The following is a 25,254-nucleotide window of genomic DNA, read 5'->3' on the forward strand; positions in this document are numbered from 1 at the left end:
CTATTTATGATTTTTTTTGTGTGTATAGGGATTGCTTTATTTATTTGTTTGTTTTGCCATATTACTAGAAAAATAAATGAAAAATCTCCTTTCAGACTTTCCTCTCAAAAGCAGCTGTCATTTTTATTTTTCAAGCAAATCAGAAGTCTAATTTATAGCATCTAACTCTGTTCATGTTTTCTTGCTTAATTTTGAACATCAGGTATATTTTTGCTCTGGATCTCTTCCTCTTTATATATTAAAACCCCATTTTATTACAGCTTATTAAGTAGTTTATATCATATCATATTTCTTTCTTCTTGCTCCCAAATCTAAAAATCCCTTATAGTACAAACATTCTATCACTGTGAATCTGTAACAGAGGCATTAATTAACATTGCCATTTGATATTAAAATCATAAAAATACCTTTTGTACTTAGGGATAAGGTTGAGAAACCTTTATAGCAATACAGGAGAGGAAAAATGATTTTAAAATCTCTCTGTAATGGTGGACATTCTATAAATCATATCTGTGTTTTTTGTGCTTTCAGTGAGGAATCCAAAGGAGAGATTATATAAAAAGAATGATAATAACAATAATAAATAATAACAAAAAATAAATAGTGCATTCTGCTTTGCATTATACTTGCCATCTTATCTTATCAGTTTTTATATTTGTAATTAGGTATTTATATGTTTATACCTTATACATAAGCTGCATATACACACATAAATTATATATGTGTATATACACATGCATACATACTCAGATCAATTTTGAAAGAAATTAAATTCAAACTATGATTTTTCAAAAATCAGTAAATTTGAGACAAATGGGTTAACAGTTAAGATTTTACTATTTGATTTTTTTTTTTTTACTGAATGCAACCACCTTTCCCCAAAATCAATTTGCATCTGTAGACCCAAGTATATTGGGCTAAGAAGATATAACCTTCTTTAATCTCTCCTACTTCCTTCTTCATATCCATATACAAGCACATGTTTATGTAGATTTATCTCAGCCCATGAATTAAAACTATTATTCTTAATCAGAGGTCTGTTTATGTTTAAGTGTTTGATATTAAAGGGGGAACAATATATAAGGGAATGAAACAGACTGCCTCATAAAGTAATGGCTACTCCATTATTATAGGTTTTCAAGGGATTTCATTGGGGAATTTATAGTGAGATTCTGGTCAGGGAATTTGGATTCTGATATCTCTCCTAAATCTGAGGTTCTGTGATGCTATACATTTGGATCTGAAATTAGTATTATTCTAGAAGATTTCAGAATAGTTCCTTGTAATGGTAGACCTTGATGTGATTAAGTTGAGATAGAAGGATGCTGTTGTAAAGAGAAGGGTGCCATCTTTCCTTGTGGATTATTTTTAGTCAGAGGTCTGTTTATGTTCACATGTTTGATATTAAAGGAGGCAATATATAGGAGAATGAAATAGAATTATAAGGTAATGGCTTCTCCATTATTATAGGTCTTCAAGGGAAACTAGATGGTCTTCATTGAGGAATTTATAGTGAGATTCTGGTCAGGGCCTTTTGGATTCTGATATCTCTCCTAAATCTGAGATTTTGTGCTGTATGTTTGGGATCTGAAATTAGTATTATTCTAGAAGATTTCTGAATAGCTCCTTGTAATGGTAGATCTTGATATGATTAAATTGAGATGGAAGGCTAGTGTTCGAAAGAGAAGCATGCCATCTTTCCTTGTGGATTTTGATCACTAGCTTCAATCGTCTGGATTTTGCTTTCTTTTAAGGCACCACTTAAAAGTGCCTCATCACTGCAGCAGGTAACCCCAAGTTCTCAAAATCTATTCCAAAAGAGCCCAAGTGTCAGTGGGTCCTACAAGACCTACAGGTCTTGGTTTTTGGTCTTGTTAGAAAACCAGTTGCTTGTCATTTCAGGCCTAAATTAGAAAGCATCAGGAAAGCTTATCACCAGATACTTTGCTACCCAGTGGTTAATTTTGGTTGGTTTCAGTAGTTCACAAAAACTTTCCACCACGGTTTCTTTTTCTTTTGATGAAGGGGTATATACACTGAAAAAAAAACCCCACAGGTCCTTAGAATAATGATGTTGAGAAGCAGCCTCTTTTGCTCAATTTTAATAGGAATTTATTTTGAAGTGAAGGAAACTTGGGTTAATTTTTTCCCCTTTAGTAAGTAAATTTCTTTCCTCTTTAGATTTTCCTGAATATCTCTTGGCCCTAGGAAGTGCAGAAACCAAATGATCCTTCCATCAGCCTAAAACTTTTTTTTCAGAGTGTTTTCCCCTAATCATCTTGGAGTTGATCAATCTATTCCTCTTTAGTCCCAGCTACATAAATCATTCTGAACATTATATAGGTCCACTTGATTTTTTTTTTGTATTGTCAAATGAAACCATGGCATTAGCAGCAGTATTAGGGGAACAATTGTCAAAATAATGGTGGAGTGCTCCACATCACCAATCTCATGAGCACTGAATATTTGGGAAACCCTATGTTACAGGACTCTTGGTCAGATGAACTTGGATGTTCATTCTTACTTGATTTTTTTCATTCCTGTATGAGATTATGATGTAGTAATTGTGACAGAACTGTGCCTCAGATCTAGAAGAATGATTGAACCAATGGGTAGTCTGGAACTTGTCATTCTTAAAGATTTGAATTTATATCCTTGGATGGAAAGGTTAAATAGACTCTACATAGAAAATCACTCATTCATTAACCTTTTAATAAGTGCTCATTATTGGCAAATTGGCAAACTCCTTGTCCTCCTGGAGTTTATAAGTTATAGGGAAGATAAGACACATGCAAATTGATCAATTGTGTAGAGGACCAGTGATGAATAATGTTATCCATTTTCTGACTGAGAGGGATGATGGACTTAATGTGCAAAATCAGACACACATTTTTGGACCAATGTAGGAATTTGTTTTTCTTGACCGTACATATTGGTTATAGGTTTTTCTTTTTTCCTCCAGTGATGAATAAGAGAAAAATACTTGTTAATGAAAAAAAAAATATATATATGTGTATATTGATTGATTGATTGAAAAAAGAGAATGTAATAAGTATAAATGAGAGATATAAAAAAGTGCTATGAAAATTTCAAAAAGGAAGAGACCACTTCTAACTGAAGGGATCCAGGAAAGAATTAGGGGTATTTAGCTTGAGGTGGGGAAAAGACTAAGTTATCTTGAAGGCAAGAGAACTGTCTATCATGTAGAAGAGGTGTTAAACTCATTCTCTGTGATCCAAGAGGGTAAAACTAAGTTCTTGTGGAGAGGTAACTTTGGACTCAATGTGAGGAAAAATTGCCTAACAATGAGAGCTAACACAAAATGAAATAGGCCTTTCAGTAAGTAGTAAATCTCTTCTCTCTAGAAATCTTTAAGCGAAGGTTGTATGATTATGTGTTATGAGCAATATAGTAGATTTTTGGTGGTTATGGATTATAATGGAATATAATAAAGTACCTTCCAACTGTGATATTCTATGATGTTGTTGGCCATTAGATGGACTATTTTAATAGAAAAAGTGAAGATGGAATTCTTGGTTTAGAAAGTGAGATGAGCAAAAGGCACAATGATAGGAAAGAGTAGAATGTGTTTGGAGAATGGTTCAAGTAGAACATTTGTATGTGGAGAAGAATTGTATGAAATAAAGCTGGACCTTAACCATCTTACTTTTTATTGGAGACATCTGACTTGTCTCTAATTTCAGTTTCTATTCTCCTGAGCTTGCCGTGTCTGTATCTATGTCAAGATGTTGGCTTCCAAAGGATATAGTAGCCAGGAGGAATGGGCACACCAAGTGTTAGAAGAAAATAGCTTATCCTATATCTTCAGAGCCCTTTCAGCCAATAACTTCCACTTGATTTTACTTTACAAAGCAAATGAAGACAAGGTTTTACTTGGGTAACGATGAATAACAAAATTATAAATCTCAGAATTTTAGGATTGGAAGAAACCTTGTAAATCTGCTCTAAACCCATAATTTTGTAGATAAGAGAACTGTGGCCAATAGAGTTCAAGAGACTTGTTCAGGTTCACGTGAGAAATATCAGAGAGAGCTTTTCTGACCCCAAGATAATATCTACGATCCACTACACCATGATGTCTCTTATGTCATGAATAGAAACAGAAAAATAAAAGGAAAGAGGTTGGGAAAGGGGCAAGCAGAAAATAGAGAAAAAGAGTGATTTAAGAAATCTTGAGTTTGGTTAGTACGTGTCATTAGAATAGGCATCTAATAAATGTTTGTTGGATTGGGTTGGATTTCATTGCATTAAGTTAGACTAAATGCTGTATAAAACTTTTGAGAATAAGCCAGAGTTGAATAGAATCTGCTGTTGTTCCTATTCAAGCACAAATTCTGCTGTTTCCCCCTCTAACCCAAAAATAATCTGAATTTTTTTGTCTCTTAAAAATTTATCTCTTTTTAAAAATGCCTTTAGTATTTATATCAGTCATTTTCAGATATACTTTACTCTTCTTGACAAGTCTGCTTTAACAAAGAAAAGCAATTAAATAAAACCAACCTCTTTTCTGACTGTGTGTGTGTAACATTCTACATCCTTACCACCTCACTTTCTAATAAAAAGAGAGAGAGAAATTTTCTTGTTTTCTTTGGGGCCAAGATTGGCCATTATAATCATGCAGTATTTAGCTTCATTTTAGTATTCTTTTCATTTGCACAAATTTGCCATTATATGCATTGTTCTCTTGATTCTACTGACTCTGCCTTGAATCAGTACATAAAAGCTTTCCCGTGCTTCTCTGATTTCCTCATATTACTCATGTCTTACAATACTGTGTCATTCACGTACCCTAATCTGTTCAGCCATTCCTCAGATGTGGTTGCTACTTCTTTGGCTTCTAGTTCATTGCTTCCACAAAGGATGCTAATCTGAATATTTTGGAATATAAACAATTTTAAATTGTTTATATGTATATAACATATATTTGTATAATTTATGGCATTCTTCCTCATTATATATAAATATTATATATTATAATACAATATAATGTATATTATATTATATATAATAATTATATATAATTTATATTTATACATATTTTATAAAAAATATGTAGTTCTGATTTTAACCTTCTTAGAATATGTGACCAGAAACTAGATCTCTGCTTCAAAGGATAGTTTAGTGATATTCATCACATAATTCCAAATTTTTTCCCAAAATGTCTACATAAACTCACAATTTCACCAATAATGCATTCATGTCAGGCCCAGTTGCTTTTACATAAAGAGTCATGTCTTCATTCCACATGTTTAATCTATATTAGATTGCTTGCTCCTTAGGGGATGAGAAAGGCAAGAAGGGAGGAAGAAAAATTTGGAATACAAGGTTTTGCAAAAATGAATGTTGAAAACCATCTTTGCATGTATTTGAGAGAGAAGCCTTAAAGAGAATTATGTCTTCACATGCCCCAGCAACTATTTTGCTGATATGTAACTTTGATCAAATAGGGGAATAGTATGAATGGCTCACTATAATCCCACCACCACAACAGAAAGAGAAACAGAAAATATACTATTGCTAGTGAAATCAGTCTAATATAAGGATGGCATGTTACCAGGTTGATCTTTCTAAGGAGGTACAAGGACTAAGACCAATTAACCATCTTTAATTACAAATCACACAATTTCAGGGTTGGAAGGGAACTCCTCAATGACCATCTAGCACATTTAGAATCCCCTTTATAACATTATCCCCCAACAAGTGGTCACCCAACTTTGGCTTAAGACCTCTAGTGAGAGGAATCCTATTCATTCTAGAGATTGCCCGTTCAACTCCGAGATAGCTCTAATTCTTGGGAAGATGTTTTTAACACCATACCTCAATTTACCTCTTGATTGTTTTCATCCATTGCTCCATGTTCTTCTCTGTTATGGGAATTGGTTGGAATTTTTTTTAAGTGATACAGTTTGCCTCATGAGGCAAGCAGAATATTATTATTACTCCTTTACAGATGAAAAAAAAACTGAGGCTCTACTGAATATTTTGCTTTTTGAACTGATTTTTTTTTCTTGTCCCATATAGACAGTACCTTCTGGAAATATCATTCCCACCCTTGATCAACCTCCCTATTTCTTCTGTAGGAGTGGATGGCCCTCTTTGATGAGGGAAAAGATTTTCAGACTTTGGGAAAACAGATCTGTCAGGGGGAAAAAATCCTTTGCCAATGTGATTTTTTTTCTAACTTTTATCATTTGGTGGGGTGGGGAGAGAGATAAAACAAAACAAAATGAAAACCACAAGACAAAGGATTGTTTCTCTTTTAATTGTTTAGTTCCCAAGCCCCTTGCTATGTTAGGTTGTGATGGGGTTTTGAGTTTGTTTTTTGAATTTTTTAATATGTCTTCAGAAAAAAAACTAAGTGATTATGTTCATTTAAACAATCACTACAGTTCTCATAGAAACTCTGAGGCAGAATACCACTGATTGAACTCCCCCCACAAGACATGCATTTTGTTGACTGTATTCAAGAAAAATGCTAAAAATGATGGATTGTGAAAACATTGTCAACAAAGCCTAAATGTGATTTTAAAATAATCATTGCTTGTAATTATAATGCCATGGGTAAATCATTTAAAAAAACATCAACAACAGAAATTAAGGTCTTAAAAAATGATCAGAATTTTTGTTTGCAGAATACCTATGAATTTATATTCTCATTATCTTAAATAAAACTTTCCCTTCCCCCAGCCCCTAGTCTCTTACTTCTATTCAGGTTTGAGTTCCAGAGGGGAGAGGGAGGGAATATATCTATCTATATCTATCTATCTATCTATCTATCTATCTATCTATCTATCTATCTATCTATCTATCTATCTATACACACATAGAGAAAGAGAGAGAGAGAGAGAAAGAAAAAGAAAAAGAGAGAGATACATGAAGCCAAAATTCTAAAGCTGAGATTTTTTTCCAATAGAAAACTGATGAGAATATGCCATCAAACTGTCACTTAAAAAAAAAAAAGCTTTCAAGCCAACCCTACTGCAAAAGTAGCAATACTTCTGTGCCCTGTAAGGCCCTTTTTTATTTACCAAAGCCTTTTTAATGCAGATCTAGACACCCAAGTTTTTGTGGTATTATATTCTTGATTTAGCTAACTGAGAAAAATAAGAAAGAATTCTTTTCACTTGGGCCTTTTGTTTTTAACCTATAATTTTTGCAGGATAACTACTTGTAAAAAATAATGTTGTTAATAATAACAATAGCTAAATAAGTAATAGTTAAAAGTATTATTACATTATGAATAACATCCTTCTTATTTTTATCTTATTTTATTTCCTAGCTACCCTGTATTTCCTAAGTTGGAATATGTGCTATGCTCAGAAGTAACAAATCTGAATTGATTTTTAAAAATCTATAATTTTGACTTTTGATTAAATTAAACAGAATTCCTCTATTTTTTTTTCATGAATCAAATTAATGAGCATTTGCTTTACTTTTTTTAAAGACAAATATTTTTGAAGGCCTACAGGTTGCTCAAAAATATTTGAATTTTGAATGGCTCCAATAAATAATATTCAATGGAATTATATCTCCTTTGGATGAGATATTGTTTGTCTTTTGGAGGAAGAGTGTGAAAAAGACTTTTAAATGAAGGGCCAAATTTATTTAAAAAGTGACATTTCTTGACTTTGTGCTTTTCTGATCAAGTTCAATAATAGGCTGCTGTTACTAATGTTTGATGGATCTCAATTTTGCTTGATGAAAAAGTAAAAAACAAAAACAAACAATTCCTTTGATATATATATATATATGTATATATATATATTTAAAGAGGAATAGTTATTTTAAAAATTTTTATTCTATTTTGAAATAAAAATCTGTCTGGTATTAACACAAAGGTCACCACAAAATTCTGTGACCCTTGTAGGCCACAGATTTCCTCTAACAAATTTATCATATTGTTCCTCTCCATACATGAAATGTATGTATGAAATGGTTCACCATACATGAAATGGATATCCATTAAGACTCCTTTGTGAATCTTGACTCTTAATTGGTTATGATAATTTCTAAATTGTTTGACTTTTCCCAACAATTAAATGGAGGGAAGGTATAAGTAGTGAATATTGAATATTTTGGTGGCACTTTAGGGGATTACGATGTTCTCTACCATTTTCTTAGTTAGCATTGAGTTGCTATTCCAAGATGAGTTATAAATTGCCTGTGGATTTATTCATTTGAGCTTTTTTCGTGTGGACATTTGGGGCAAATCCTGGACTGTCAGTGAGTTCTTAGGGAGTGATGTTTTGATAGAAGTATAATATGGCAGAATGGTCCATTTGTTAACAGGAGCGTCTGACTACCAGTATCTTTGTTTTCTGCAAGGGAAAGGTCCCAATATCTGCTGTTGGGGAGCATGAGTGGCAGGGTAATTCTTCTTCTGGAGTAAAAATTGTAGCTGGCCCATCAAGTCTGTGATCAGAATAGACAGAATTTATTATATAGATATTATGCAGACTATTATATTTGTTTTGCCTCCCTTCAGTATTCAGTAGGCAATCTGCATAGCCCTAATCACCATGGAAGGTGATGAGGATTAAAAAGACAAATGAAAAAGAATAGGAATGTTTATTCCAGATTCTTGAAAAGACTGGGCAACCGATGATGGTAGAGTACAGCAAAACACAAGACCTGAGCTTAACTCCTGTCTTAGACTCTTACTATTGAGTAATCTACCCTCATTGCTTAAAGGAAATCACCAATATGAGCATTTATTAAGCACCTACTGTGTTCCAGGAATTGTTTAGGCTGCTAAAATAGAAATACAATACATGAAACAATTTATTTTTAAAGTAATTTGAGAAATAGTATGTGATGAGCTTTGTAACTATCGAAGCGCTATATAAATGCTGGTTATAAAAGTCCAGTCCATGAAATTCTACCATTAGTGATTCATTTTACTTCCCTGGGCCTTGGTTTCTTCATCTGTAAAATGAGAGCTTTGGATTCTTCCAGTAAAAACCTTTCCAGCTCTAATTTTATATTCCTATGACTTGACAGAAGGTGCTAACTCCTGTGGAGAATAGTGTCTGTGCCCATTAAACTGGAGGAAGACCAGGAGACCTTCTGGTGGCTGAGACTAGTCACAGCCCGGTATCACTAAGTCAGGGAATCTTTTCTTCGTCTTTTCTGATTTCCCTGGGCAGGTGATCTCTGGTCTAGGAGTGAGGAGATCTAATATCTCATCCCAGTTCTATCATGAACTTAGTTTTGCAATCTGAGACAAATCATGTAATCTCTTGCTATCTCATGTTTCTCCTCTGCAAATAAAACTGTTTGCCTATCCGTCTCATGGGTCTGTTAAGGTAATGTATATGAAAACTCATAGGAACATAGAATTCCGAGCTGGAGGCAACCAGAGAGATCACTTAGGCCGGGTGATTCATTTTAAAGATGAGGAACCTAAGATCCAGAGAGATTAAGGGAACAGCAGTAAGCAGTTCAGGTAGTTTTAGGGTCAGGAGTCCAAGCCAGATGCCTTCTCCCATTCTAGGATTTTTTTTTTTTTGTATCATGCAGCATCTCTGCAAAATACTGCAGAGGCACGCCCTGCTAAAATGGCTGCCATAATCCTGGTTAATACATCACGACCAAGCTTCACTATTACAACAAAAGCTTGCTGTCACCTCATTTGACTGAACATTAAGGCCACAAATCAGATGGTCAGTGATGGGATTAGATATCCTTCAGGGAAACAGCCTTTTTAAATGGCATGGATTTAAATTTCATTTAAGGAGTTGCATTTCTTGTAATTTTCCTGTTCTTAAGAAGTAGACCCAGCAGGGGTTCTGTACCAAAACTGGACTTCAGTGGGGTTCCCTGAGCCCCTATGTCATTAACTTTCTTGAGCATCATTCTAGTTACTATACAATTTCTATATTGCTTACCACTACTGCTTGTATATTCAACCTGGCTTCTTAGCAATTCCCCTGTAATATTGTTTCCCCTGACAAAGTGCTTCATGGAACTAATTAGCAACATTAAGTGAGTGTTAACATTAGTGCTAGCCTTCATATTCCTAATTCTTTTCTGAAAAAAAAACTAATGCTACAAAACCTTGCCATTTGAGGTACATGAAAATGGATACATCTTTCTTTCCTGTATGTAGATCTAAAACCACAGGAAAAAGAAAAAAAAAATAGAGTGTCTCAACAAAGAGGCTTTTGTTGGTACAAATGGAGCATAAAGGAAATAGGAGATTTAAACAAGGAGTTGTTAACTTGGGATCTATGAACTTGTTTTTAAAATACTTTGATGATTGCATTTTAATATGAATGGCTTCCTCTGCAATTTTATGGAATTATGTATTTTATATATGTAGAAACATGATTCTGAGCAGGGGTCTAGAGACTTTATTCAATTACCAAAGGGATCTAGCTCACAGAAATGGTTAAGATCCCTGATCTAAACTGAAAGGAAATACTGTTAGTATTGAGCCAAGAACTTTTGGGTCCTAAAATCACAGGATCTTAAAGCTGGTCATTTCTGCCTCCATTTGTCATAATGCTTAAATCAGTCAAGTTGTAGACTGCAAAAAATATATATATATTTTAAAGAGCTCTGGGAAGGGAAATTTCCTTGGGTCATCCAATCACCTTTTGTCCTTGCTCTGCTTCTCCCTCTGGTTGGTACTTCATTATATATTCTGGAGAAAGGATCTAAAACTCATTCACACTGAGGTGACAATAATTGATAATGACTTGAAATATTATTCATATTTATAACTTAGCAAATATCTAAATCTTAAATAAAAGGGATTAAATGTTCAACCTGTTGATGAGCATCAGCCAGTAAAGGGGGATTTGCTTTTTTGGCCTTCAGGTCTTCTTGACTCAATGGAGTCATATTATGGACTGGGAATTCATCTTAATTATCTCTGTATCTCCTCGCAGCACAGTGTTCGGCATACAGTAGGCACCTAACAAACTGTATTGAATACAAACAAGAAAGCAAGCATATGTTAGACATTAAAAATGCTTTTATTAACTCTGCTAATACGTGAGTCCTGACTTTCCAGCTACTGTCAATTTATAAATTTCCAGATAGTAGGGACCTTAGAGATCTTTTAGGGACCATTCATTCTCTCTCTTTACCTTTCCAATTTCTCCATTACAAGCATTGTTCTATTAATGATTTTTCTTGCCCTCGTATTGAAGGAAACAATGATTTAGATCTAATAATGCTAATCGTTTATGAATAGAGGGCAAAAAAAAAAGCTATTAGTCTCTTTTTGGGGTGAGTTCATTTCTTTGAAAGATATTCTAACTTTTCAAGATACCTTGGATAGCTCTTGGCTTTTCCATTTCTTTATTTCAAGAAGTTGATACTTTACTGACCTGCTTTGATAAATGACCAAGAGAACAAACTCCCAATAATCCAGAAAACATGAAAATACTAAAATCAAATATGCCATATCATCTCCCCCTTTTCTATTAATTTTGAGAATTGAGGTGAGGGAGGAGACAATTAACACTTTTTCATTTTAAATATTTCATATTAAATATATAAAAGAAACATATTTTCCTTTTAAATAAAAGATTTCATTTTTAATCAATTCCTTTTAAATAATTTTAAATTTAGATGTTCATTTTCATTTTTAAAATTGAGATTCAAACTGATAAAGTGACTGCCCAAGATGACATACTAAACAGTGAGATTAGAATCCAAGGAATTCAGTTTCCCAATCTATCTCTCTTTTCAGATTTAATATAATTACAAGTATAATCTAATAGTCTAATTTCTACAATCTCTTCAACATTGACTTTTCCATTATTTTGTCATCTTTGCCAATTTTCTGAGTAGGAGGTGAAATCTCAGGGTTGTTTTGATTTGCATTTCTCTTTATTAGTAGTGATTTGGAACTTATTTTTCATGAGCTTGTTAATAGTTTGCAAATATTTTTAAAGAACTATTTATTCGCAGTCTGTGACTAGTTTACTAGTTACTAGTTTACTATTGGGAATGACTTTTGGTTTTCTATTTCTCATGAGCTTGTTAATAGTTTGAAAATATTTTAAAAGAACTATTTATTCACAGTCTGTGACTAGTTTACTATTGGGAATGGCTTTTGGTTTTCTATATTTCATTTAATTTTCTAAATATCTTATTTATATTTGAATATAAAGATTTTTCCCCCATTTGATATCATCTATTGAAATAATAATGTGTTATTAGCTGTTTCTGTCTTTTAACATGTTTAATTCTATAACACTTTTTTTCTCTAATATTGAACTATCCTTGCATCTTTGATATAAATCCAACTGGATCATCTTTTTTTAAAAAAATAAATTGCTGCAATTTTAGGCCTTCACTCAAATGCAAAGCATAATTTCAAGAAATGATGAAATATCTATTAAAAAGATTCTTTTATGCTCATGAGTTCTCTATTTTTGAGAATTTTGATCTGATCATACATTATGGGGAAATTTTTTTAAGATATGAAGAATTATTTCCATTCTGGCTTAAGACAAGAAAACAAAAATGCTGCAAAGCCACATGAACCTAAGGATCTAGCCCTAGTCCTATTGACTATAAAGAAGTATTAGCCCAGATTAATGTTGCTGTTGTTGTTGTTGCTGTTGTCATTTTAAAGATAAAAACCAAAGGATAGGTCTTAGGAATAAAAAAGAAAATAGAGAAGAGTAGGAATTACAAGTAGAGAAAAAATGTTTTATTTTTTAAAAATGAAATTTTTCCCCCAATTATATAGAAAAAAATGGACAATTTCCAGTGCATAAGGAGACCTAACATCTGCATGGTGTTTCATTTTGTAAATCATTTTCACATCTGTCCTGGAGAAGCAGCAGAAATAGCAGAAGGTAGTGGGCCTGAATTCTAGTCCTGGTTTTGAATTGATTTGTTGAGTTAAGTGTGAGCAAGTTGTTTCCCTTCTTCAGACTTCAGTTTCTGATGACAAAGCTAGACTCTAAGATATCAAAGGTCACTTCTAGCCCCCAAGATTATCTAAGCATTTTTATCATCTAACATGAAATGAGAACACAATGCTTTGCAGTTAAATAAATGGTTTTATTCTTTCATTTGCTTTTTTTTTCCCCCTGAGGCTGGGGTTAAGTGACTTGCCCAGGGTCACACAGCCAGGAAGTGTTAAATGTCTGAGACCAGATTTGAACTCAGGTCCTCCTGAATTCAAGGCTGGTGCTCTATCCATTGCACCACCTAGCTGCCCCTCATTTGCTTTATTGAAATGAATTGAATTGATTCTTAGAGTAAACTCATGAAATAATACCTAAAAGCAACTCTTCTTTACATGAATGTTATCTTTACAAAGCATTTGTAAAAGGTAAATAGAATAGGGAGAATAGGATCAAGCACAGATCTCTGGGACCTTCTCCCAAGCTAAAGGCTAACCATTAGTGATTCCTTTTGGGGTCTATCCATTCAGTTAGTTTTAATTCTCTCAAATTCTGCTATTGTCTAGGCCTCAGATGTCAGGCACAAGACTCATGTAGCCCTGACCCGTTCCCCAGGGCCCCATATAAGATTAAAACATAATTGAGAAATATTTAACCAAAAAAAAATAGAATGATATGTATGAATTAGTGGTCTTCTTTCTATTTACTTGGCCCCAGTGGTCAAAATCATGTCTTTCCATCTTGCCCATAAGAATGACATGGGAATATTTTTCTATTGCTTTGCTAAAATGTAGGCATACTATGTGTATAGCATTTTCCTGATTGGCTAGTCTAATAGCCTTGTTTAAAAAAGAGAATGAGATAATCTGGCATGATTTGTTGATGATTAAACCCCTTTGCCCCATTATGATCACCTTTTCCCTTTCCAAATATTCACCAACTATCCCTTTAATGATATGATATAATTTTTCTCCCTGCTTATTGGCCTATCACTTGCAGACCCCTATCTCTTTACTCCTTTTGAAATCTGGACATTTCTTGTCCTGTGTAACCTCTTTCAGTCTTCAAGAGAGGCAGGATAACTAACAACAAATAACTCCTCACTTTCTCTGTTGGAGCCTGCCACTGGGGTCAAGATGAGGAGGGCAGTGTTTCTTGTTCTGTGGTTCTGGTCAAATGTCTGAATTTATTTATGAAGTCTTCTTGGCCAGGTCTCATTGAGTACGATTCACACAAGAGAGATGCTTTGAGATCCTGAATTGATCTCACAGGACTCCATTTGCAATGTTATTGTTAATTAAAAAAAAAAAAAAACTAGAATCATAAGATCATGGAGTTAGAACTTGGAGTGATCCCACTCCTAATTTGACAAATAAGGAAACTGAGACTAGGAGAAGTAAATTGATGTGCTCTAGCCTCCTAGGTGGTAAATGGCAAAGGCCTATCCTAAATCTGGCAAGTGTGAGAGCTGAGTAGAAACAGATGGAAATGATTTTATATCATCCAATGACCCCTTCTCTCCATTCTTTTTATTCCCAGCCATCACTGTCACGTAGGGCCTAATATACTGCTTAGTACATCATAGGCCTTTAATGAATGCTTGTTGATTGCTCAAAACATTCAAAGAAAATGTCTCTTGCTTTCCAAGGGAGATCCCGGAAAGACACCTTGACTGGATCATCACATGTTTACGTTTATTATATACAAAAAAATGTCAGGAACATTCAATGTCTGAAGAAGGACTTTGCTCTTGAGAAGTCTTCCATAATATACAGCAACCATGAGGGAAAGTCTTTCACTTACCTCCTAGGGAAACATTTTGCTGGTCTTGGTCTTTAGTCAAAAAATAGATTATGTTGGAGAAATCTTCTGGTGTGGAATATCCTTGTATCATTTTCTTTTAAACTCAGCCTCCTTTTTATCTCACAGTGACTCCAGGGCTGACGGCATTTAATTCAGGTCTGAGATTTGGTGGCAAGAGATCAGATAAGGAGTTGTACTTCAGATGGCTTCAATAATCCTATTTCAAGGCAGGAAATAAGCCCTCAAAATCAAAGGTTCTTTATTCTCTTCCATAAGATTCTGTTCCCAAGTCTAGGAATCTACTCTTGCCAAAGATTCTTCCTCTTACTCTAGCCAGGAAGTCACTCTTCTTTTTATTTAAATAGATCTTTATTGCTCTCTTGTTCTCAGATCATGTACATTTTCCTCTGTGTGCCTCATCTACTCCTTCCCCAAGAATCATCTTGATGTAACAGACTAAAAAGGAGGAAAAAGAGGGAAAAAGTCAACAAAATTAATTAATACATTGAAAAGTCTCAAATTATTTACAGTGTTCCAGAGATAGGAACCGGTGGAGGAGAAGTATCTTTTCATCTCTCTTATTTGGAATCTAATTTGATCATAAAAGATTTGTAAAATTCAGTTTTTAATTGTTTTATTGCTCTTTCCATTGGCATTATTGTAGTCACTATGTATATTGTTTTCTTGGCCTTCTTACTTCACTGCAATCCATCTATTTTTATATTCTTCTTTGAATTCATCATGTTTGTCAATTTTGCAGCAGTGACGTTCTATTACATACATGGAACACCTTTTATTTGACCCTTCTCCAATAAATGGACTCCTTCCTGATTTTTACTTCTTGCTACCATAAAGAGTGATACTATAAATATTTTGGTCGTAGATTCTCCTTTTTATCACTGACTCACTTGAGGCATATGCCCAAAAGTAGAATCTCTAGAGCCAAAGATATGAACATTTTAATCACTATATTTGCATAATTCCAAATTACTTTTTAAAAATGTTATACCAACAATGTTATACCATTATTGGTATAAAATGTTATACCAACATAGTTCCACCAATAATGCATTCACAGGTCTTTCCACAACATTAGCTGTTCCATTCTTTTATCATCTATACTAATTTTCTGGGCGTGAGGTGAAACCTAAGGATTGGTTTGATTTGCATTTCTCTTTATTAGTAGTGATTTGAAACATTTTTAATAAGCTTGTTAATAATTTGCAAATCTTTTAAAGACTTATTTATTCATAGTACTTAATTAGTTCACTATTTCGAAACAGCTTTTGATTATTCTATATCATATTTAGTTTTCTAAATGCATTAGACAGCAAATCCTCACAAGAGATATTGAATACAAAAAAAAAAAATTAACCCCATCTACAGAAATAATCATGTGGTATTAGTTGTTTATGTTTTTACTATGTTTAATTATGTAAATTGTTTTCCTAGTGTTGAACCATTCTTGAATCTTGGATAAAAATTCAACTCTATTATTTTTTTTTAGATAATTTGCTGCAATCTTTTTGGTAAGGTTTTATTTTAAAATTTTGAATTGTTACTCATTAATTACATTGATCTCTAGTTCTCCTTCTTTGCTTTGCTTTTCCTTGGTTTAATCATTATAACAATATTTATTTCATAAAAGGAGTTTGATAAAAACACATTTTAAATTTTTGAGAGCAATTTATGTAGCATAAACATTTATACTTTTAAAATGTATTCAAATCTTTTGTAAATCCATCTCAATCAGGAATGATTTCTCCCTCTCCCCTTGGTATTAAACTCCTTCATAGTTAATTCCATTTTCTTTTCTGAGACTGGATAATTTAAGACTTCTATTTGATATTATTTTAGAGTAGGTATTTTATATTTTAAGGAAATCTTTTTGTGTTCTCAGTTTGTTGGCATATTATTGTGTTATGTAATAATTTAACAATTCTTTATTTTTGCTGGTTTTGTTACAATTTCTTCTTGTTTATTTTTATTTTATTAATTTGATTTTTTCTTTATGTTTAGTCAAGTGGAATAAAAGTTTATTAGTTTTATTAGTCTTTTCAGATAATCAGCTTTTAATTTTGTTTATCTCAAATATATTCTTTTTATCTATCTATTCCTCAAATTTTCAAGATTTCTTCTTTTTGCTTATTTTGAGTTAGTTTTTTTTTTTTTGCTTTTTAATTTTTAAAAATACATATTTGGTTCATCAATCCTCTTTTTGTCTATTCATCAGTGTATGCTTTTAAGGATATATATATATATTTTTTAAATTTTAAAGATTGCTTTAGCTACATCCCAGAAATTGAAATGTTACTACATCATTATCATAATTTTTCATATGCTTACTACATATAGTTACTACATATAGTTATTAATAATTTATATGATTTAGCACTCTCATTTTTAGGATTTTAAAAATTAAATCTCCTTTTGGATCTGTGTCTTTTTGTTGTGCTCCCTGAAATGATGATCAGAAGCCTTAAAATCTATAAAGAATGTGTTTAGTATTTGGGTTTTTTTAAATTAAAAAAATTTATTTACAATTTATCTGTGCCCTACTATGTGAACTATTATATGATGCTGACAAACATGAATATTATTAAACATTTTATAGAATTCTTTTCTAAATCCATCTAGACCAACTTTCTCTCTTTCTCTCTCTCTCTCTCTCTCTCTCTCTCTCTCTCTCTCTCTCTCTCTCTCTCTCTCTCTCTCTCTCTTCTCTCTTTCTCTCTCTCTCTCACACACACACACACATTGGCATTTTCCAAAATGCCATAAATCTTTTAGCTCTAAATTTTCTAGCATTTTATTTAGTTTTGAACAAGGTATCCTGGAAGTCAGGGCAGTTTTAAGCTTTAATAGCTTCAAAAGTATGAATACTACAATGTTACTAAGTGCCACTGAAAGGTTAATTATTTTAAATTTAAGAAGATATATTTCTTATTAATATTCAAAATAACAGCTGTCTTGTGCTATAATATATCACTCTAGTTAATTCTTGAATTTTGTAAAAACTCTGGTCAGCTACTAAAAGAATTGCATTTATAACCTGAATCTTATAGTATAAGATTTGAGAAATATGTGTGTGTATTTATAAAATTATACTTCTGATATGACTCCACAAGAAAAAGTTTAATGGAGATAGATTAACTGAGGGAGTTAGCCAAAGAAGAGGACTTCCTCCACCAATTCCACTAGTTTAACAATGTATCATCAAGAAAATGAAATTAAAATTAAAATTTTATTATCTAAAATAAAAAATAAGTATAAAAGATATTTAAATAATGAAACTTTCAAATATTTTTGTAAGTTTGTAGCATTTATACTTCTGAAATTATTAAAACTTAAAACTACACTGAGACTTTTAGAACCTAACTTCATTTTGTTGTTCTCTTTGTTAAGTCTGCCCAATTCCTAGAGAGAAACATTAATATCTCCTGCTATTGTAACACCATCTTTTTTTTTATTAATTCATATGCTATTCTATTTTGATCCCAGAATTTTTTTGTTCCCAGAAACTTAATGTTGATAGCAATTTATTGATCACTATTCATTTAAGAGTAGTATAATTTTCTTGTTTATTTTGGTTTCATATTGTGAATTTAAATATTTTGCGGTTTTGAAAGCAAATTTTGTTTTATTATCACATTTTATTCTGTGTATGTCTTCCTTTGTCTTTTAGATGTCTTTTTTGCAAACAACAGATTGTCAAGCTTTTTCTTATCCATTTTGACACTCTCTTTTCTTTTATTGCATTATTCAACCCATTTATATTTATGATTATGAACTCACATATGATTATTAACTCATAATTGTTAATGTTTTCCTCCTTTTGTATCTCTAATTGTTTTTTTAAAGATTTTTTTGTTCTTATTCCTGCTTTAAATTATTACTCTGGCCTTACAATTAATTGTTGTTGGTTGTTTTGTTGTTGTTGTTGTTGTTTTTAACTACTTTGATACAGCCGCTAACTCTCTTCTCCTTCATTTTACTCTACTTCCTACTTATCAATTATTTCACTCATTTAGAAGTTTGTGTATTGATTTAATTTCCTTTCTTTTACTTAATTATCAAATTCTTTTCCTCTTTTCCACTTCCTTTTCTCTTCTAGCTAGGCAGCTATTTAAAAATCCCCTCTTCTCTGCTTCTCTCCAACTTCTTTCATTTGTTAGGAGATTTTGTTTTTGTTTTTGTTTTTTTTTCTAAACCTTATTCTAAGGATTTCTTTACTTTCTTCTCTTTATTAATTCTCTTCCCTTTCAGTCTGTTCTGAATATTTATTCTCAGATGCAGGGATCATGTTTGTGTCTATTCCCTTTTTGATCTTTTTGTAGTCTTCATAGAATGGAAGGAAACTTAGAATATGAAATATCAATGCTAGAAAGACTATCCTCTTTTTTCTTTTTTTAAATAAGAAACTTGAAACCTAGAAAGATAAAATTTGTCTATTGTAAAAAAAATAGTAAATGGAATCCCAAAGTCAAAGTTTTGACAAGACACCATTTAACATTTAACCTCCGTTTCCTACCTCAGTTTCCTCCCCCGTGAAATAAACATAAATAATAAACATAAAATTCCCAAACTGCCTAATCCTCAATTCTTGTTAAAAAGTTACTATAAATAAAGTTCTTCATAGATTTTAAAGTACCATGTAATTTATTGCTAATTATCAACAGGCAGTTACTTAAGCTCTTTCTGCCTCAGTTTCCTCATCTGTAAAATGAGGATAATAATAGCATCTATCTTACAGGGTAGTTTTGAGGATCAAATGAGTTAATATTCATAAAGTATTTTGCAAACATTAAAACACCATATAAATGCTAGCTATTATTATTTAAAAATCAAGAAGTGTTTATTAAGCACTTCCTAAATGCCAAGCACTGTGTTAAATGCTTGAGATATAGTCTAAAATAAAATAGTCCTTGCCCTCAGAGAGCTCACATTCTAAGTGAAGAGAGAACACGTGCATATCTAAGAGAACATGTGCATAATAACACATATTATAGAATATGTACAAAATTTGTTAATTTTTCAGTGAGATTTTATACAAGATTTGAGGTTAAGTAGATTTAGCACCCCCTCTCTGGGTTACTCTCTCAACTTGTACTTAGGCTCATGGGTTAGGATGCCCAGAAGGCAGCTGCTACTCCTGGTTCTAGGTTTACCCTGTGAGTCTGTACTTCTTTTTTTTAACTTTATTTTATTTTTAACTTATAGAATAAAGCAAGCATTTCCATCACATTATACAACAAAAAAAGATGATTGCATATGAAACTGCAAATTTACTATTCACAACTTGCTTTTCCTTTCAAATATACAACAAAATTATCATCCAAATTTCTCTTTTCCTTTTTTTTTGTTCCCTACCTCCCCACCTATCCTAGAGATATCTACTGTTAGACAAAAATAGGTGTGTGTATATGTCTATAAATGTATGTCTGTATTAGACACAAATATGTACATACATAAATATAGATATGTAACATTTTTCTACACATACTTCTATTAATTAGTTCTCTCTCTGGATGCAGAGAGTATCTTTCTTCATATGTCCTTTATAGTTAATTTGGGTGTTTATAAATAGTCAAAATAATTTATTTACTCAAAGTTGTTCTTAAAATAATATTTCTATTACTATATACAATATTCTCTTGGTTCTGCTCATTTCATTCTTTATCATTTCATGCAAGCCTTTCTATATTTTACTAAGATTATTGAGCTCATCATTTTTATAGGATAGTAATATTCCATTACAATCATATACTACACTTGTTCAGACATTCTCAAATTGATGAATATCCCTGCAATTTCTAGTTCTTTGTGGCTATGAAGAGAACTGCTATAAACATTTAAGAACATATAGTTTCTTTTCCTATTCCCCAATTGTCATTGGAAATAGATCTAGTAGTGGTGTTGCTAAGTCAGAAGGAATAAGTAATTTAATAACTCTTTGGGCATCATTCTAGATTGCTCTCCAAAATGGTTGTATCAGTTTACAATTCTATCAACAATCGATGTATTCCAATTTTTCTACATCACCTCCAACATTTGTTTTTTTTTTCCCCTTCAATGTTTCTTTCCCCTTCAACCATTTTGGCCAATTTGGTAGGTGTAAATGATACCTCGAGGTTGTTTTAACCAACATTTCTCTTATCAATAATAATTTAGAACATTTTTATAAGACTACAGATAGTTTTGATTTCTTTGTTTGAAAACTGTCTGTTCATATCCTTTGACCATTTATCAATTGAAGAATGAATTGTATTTTTATAAATTTGACTCAGTTCTCTATTTGAGAAATGAGGCTTTTATCAGAGATACCTGTTGCAACCCCCCCCCCCATTTTCTGCACCCTTTTAATTTTGGCTGCAATCATTTTGGTTTGTGCAAAAACTTCTTAATTTTACATAATCAGAATTAGTTATTTTACATTTTATAATATTTTGTGTATTTTCTTTGGTTCCCAACTCTTGCCTTATCCATAGATGTGACAAATAAATTAGTTTTTGCTCTTCAAATTTGTTGATAATTTTACCCTTTATGTGCAAATCATGTACCTATTCTGATCTTATTTTAGAATACAATGTGAGATGTTGATCTATACCTAGTCTCAGGCACACTGTTTTTCCATTTTACCAGCAGTTTTTGTCAAATAATGTTTTTGATAGGGCTTATCATATACTAGATTACTCTGGCCATTTACCATAAATTGTTTTGATAAGTACTGCTTTATAATAAAGTTTGAGATCTGATACAACTAAACCACTTTCCTTTACTTTTTTTTCATTGATTCTCTTGATATCGTTATCTTTTGTTCTTTCAGATGAATTTTATTATTTTTTTCTCACTCTGTAAAATAATTCTTGATAGACTGATTGTTCTGTCACTGAAAAAATAAATTGACAGTTACAATTGTCATTTTTGTTATATTGGTTCAGTCTACCTCTCCTATTTTTAATCAAATTGAATAACAATCTATTAATTTTATTACTCTTTTCAGAGAATTGTTTGCCACTTCCATATAATTTTTGGTTTTCAATTTATCCATACCTTGAATTTTCAAAATTTCTTTTGTTCTTATTTTTAGTTTTTGCTTTTTAATTTAAAAAAATACATATTTATTTCATCAATCCTCAGCAATTCTAGGAAAGGCTTCAGGGAGAGAGCAGAAATTGAGATGAATTTTAAAGGAAACTATGATTGTCAGAGGCAGAAGTAAGGAAATAGTAAATAACAAACATGGAGGGTAGTCAGTATAAAAGGAGAGAGCTGGAAAGTAATGTATAAGGTATAGCAAGTAGATCAATGTGATTGTGCTGTACAGTGTTTGCAGGTGAATAAAATGATATTGTTCTTGCAATTAAACCAGGAGAATCAGCATGAAATTGTAGAGGGTAATAAAAAATCATGCTAGCTAATTGACCACAAAGGAACCACTGTGTATTTGGTGCTAGTGAAAGAAAACTGAGAAAAATAAGAAAGATTTTTGTGGGTTTATAGGTTGAAAATTCACTAGTAAATGTCTTCTCCCACTAGCCTCTCTCTTCTCTAAATTCTAATTATGGGCTTCCCTCTGCTCCCCTCCAAAGGAGCCATTTTCAGAGAGGAGAAAAAGGAATTAGGCATAATTCTGAATTTCAACATTTTAGTAAAAGCTGCTGATGGAGGGCCTAAGTGCCAAAGGAGTGCATCCTCAAACTTTCATTTGTTCATGCATTTGCTTTTTAGAAAAGTTGTTATTTGGACTTTGATGAAGATAAAGAGGTATAGAAGATAAAATAATATGATGTCTGAAACTATGACTCTCTCATACTGCTTGCTTTAAAAAATATATATAATAATTTCCATTTACTTTCAAAGCTGCCCTGCTTTTCTACACTTCCTTCTGAACATACTTTTGTATTTTTCTGTGCCATTTAGAAAAATGGTGCAATGACCTTTTTTTTTCCATTGCTATTACTAAAGTCTCTTTTCCCTACCAATTAAAAAACAAGAGGAAGGGAGAAAATCCTTGCAATTAATAAGTATATTCAAGCAAAAAATAAATATAGTAGCCATGTCAAAAAATGAATGTCTCCTTTTAGTACTTTGAGTTCATCACCTCTCTCTTAGGAAGTGGGAAGCATGCTTCATCATAGGTCTTCTGAAGATGTGACTAGTCATTATGATTGGAGTTCTTAATTTAGAGTTTTTTGTTTTATTTTGTTTTACAATATTGTTAATTTTCTATAAATTACTCTCCTGGTTCTGCTCACTTTACTTTTGCTAAGTTCATACTACCCAGGATTCTTTGAAATCATCTCTTTAATAATTTCTCACAATAAAATACTATTTAATTAGGTTCATATACTACAATTTGTTCAGCTATTCATAAATTATTAACGGGCACCTCTGTTGGTTTCCAATTTCTTTTTTTTTTCCCTTTAAGATCAGAGTTTAGTTTTGTGTATAGCTATTCTCTCTCTAGTATTAAACTTCTTCTTTCCCTAACATCTTACCTCTAACTACACTTATTTCCCTGCTGAGATTAATATTCGCTACTCTAAACTGAGTGTTTGTGTATGTTCAACCCTCCTCCATCTGATTCAGATAAAATTGCGGTTTATCTGGTGCCCCCTTCTTCCATATTTATATTCTCTTCTCACACAAACCAATTATGAGAAATAAGTCCTAGCCCAGGCTTCCTCCTTTCTATGCTAGTATAGTCCTTTTATTCTCCCTTCTCTTTCCTCTTTTAAAACCCTTGAGAAAGAATTGGTCCAGCCCCAGAATTTCCATTTTAAAAAAATTAAACTCCCTTAATATTCTTTGAAGACTTAGTTTCTGGAAGGACATTTGTTTATTTTCTTCATATTAAAATGTTAGCACTGCATCATCATATAGCCCTTCCAGTTGTTTAAATAAATTTGCCTTTTTAGGTTTTCTTTCATTCAAATTTGTATTTCAGAGTTCCTATTCAGCACTCACATCTTCATCAGAAATTCTTTAAAGTCCTTTATAGTATTTACTATCCATTTTTTCCCTTTAGGATCATACACTGATTTTTGGATTATAGCATTTGCTTTTTTTTTGTAACAAGATCTCCTCTCATTTATAGTAGAAGTTACCAAGTCTTGCATGATCCTGATTGTAGATCCTTGATAGTTGAGCTGGTTCTGTCTGGTTGCTTGCAGCATTCTTTTTCCTTTGAATTGTGAGCTCTGGATTTTGGTGATGATATTCCTGGAACTTTTCCTTTTAGGGTTTGTTACAAGAAATGATTAGTAGATCCTATCTTCACTTTATTCTAGATATAATCAATTTTCACTTGTGATTTTTTGAAATATAGCGTTTAGTGTTTAAAATTTTTAAAATCCATTTTGACTAAATATAAAACAAGAGGGGGAAGAATATTTACATGTATACAACAGACTGTGTGAGGGTTCTCAATATAAAGCAAATACATTTCAAATTCAAGAAAATCTATATAATAAATACTACATATAATTTTCAAAGCTGACCAGCTTTTCTGTGCTTCCTTCTAGGTTTCCTTTTGTTTTCTGCTGTATACTTTTCATTTTATTTTTTCTCCTCCTCCACTTTAGAGAAGGCTATAATTAAATACATATACATATATACATGCATATCTTTATCTATATTATATATACTTATACACACATATACACATAAGTAAGACCATACTATACATATATCTATTATTCTTTCTCTGGAGGTGGATGACCTCTTCATTCAGAGGTCTAAATCTTTCCAATATTTTTCTAAGTCAACCAGCTCATCATTTCTTATATCACAGCAGTATTCCAACACAACTTTACATTACAACTTGTTTAGCCATTCCTCAATTGAAGGCAATCTATCACTTTAGCCAATCTGATAGGTATAAGATGATATCTTGAAGTTATTGTAATCTCTAATCAATATTGATTTAGATCATTTTTCATATAATTATATATAGTTTAATTTCTTCACCAAAAATAGGTCTTTTATATCCCTTGACCATTTATCAATTGGGTTATGATTCATATTTTTATAAATTTGACAAGTTCTTGATATATTTGAGAAATGAGAGCTTAAACTTTTCTGCTTTTCTTCTAATCTTGTCTACATTGATTTTATTTATACAAGAATTTTTAAATTTAAAATAATACAAATAAATAATGATATTTCTTGTTTTTCATATATATATATATATATATATATATATATATATATATATATATATATATATATATATATATATATATATATGCTTTTACCCATGAGTCTGATTAAAAATATGCTCCATGTTATTCTAATTTTCTTGTGATATTTCCCTTTATATCTTTGTTATCTGTCCATTTTGGCTTTATTTTGGCTTAACATGGTTCAATATATTGGTCTATGCCCAATTTCTGCTGGTTTTTAAGGAAGTCTACTGCTTAAATTTTTCTTTCCTTAATCTTTTTTTTCCAGATCAGATATTTATGATATCAAATATCTTACATGTTCTCCTTTTTTTCAATTTTTTTCTTTCCTTTTTTTTTTTTTTTTTTTTTTTGTTTGCTGAGGCAATTGG

At 31.9% G+C, this 25,254-nt stretch overlaps 2 long non-coding RNA genes across 2 annotated transcripts in view; one reads left to right on the forward strand and one right to left on the reverse strand.

The window, feature by feature from the left end:
• Positions 1-25,254, forward strand: part of LOC141545483 (uncharacterized) — a 78,069-nt gene that overhangs the window by 47,759 nt on the left and 5,056 nt on the right. The gene's annotated exons all lie outside the window — the stretch shown is intronic.
• The window catches only part of LOC141545484 (uncharacterized), a 61,347-nt gene continuing 44,226 nt past the window's right edge, over positions 8,134-25,254 (reverse strand). Inside the window, exons 2-4 of the long non-coding RNA XR_012483032.1 lie at positions 14,697-15,152; positions 10,792-10,947; positions 8,134-8,433 (exon numbers count right to left, since the gene is read on the reverse strand). This is a non-coding gene — a long non-coding RNA (uncharacterized LOC141545484). The remainder of the gene's footprint in view (positions 8,434-10,791; positions 10,948-14,696; positions 15,153-25,254) is intronic.

Source organism: Sminthopsis crassicaudata, chromosome 6 (genome assembly GCF_048593235.1).
Source record: "Sminthopsis crassicaudata isolate SCR6 chromosome 6, ASM4859323v1, whole genome shotgun sequence".
Classification (NCBI taxonomy): domain Eukaryota; kingdom Metazoa; phylum Chordata; class Mammalia; order Dasyuromorphia; family Dasyuridae; genus Sminthopsis; species Sminthopsis crassicaudata.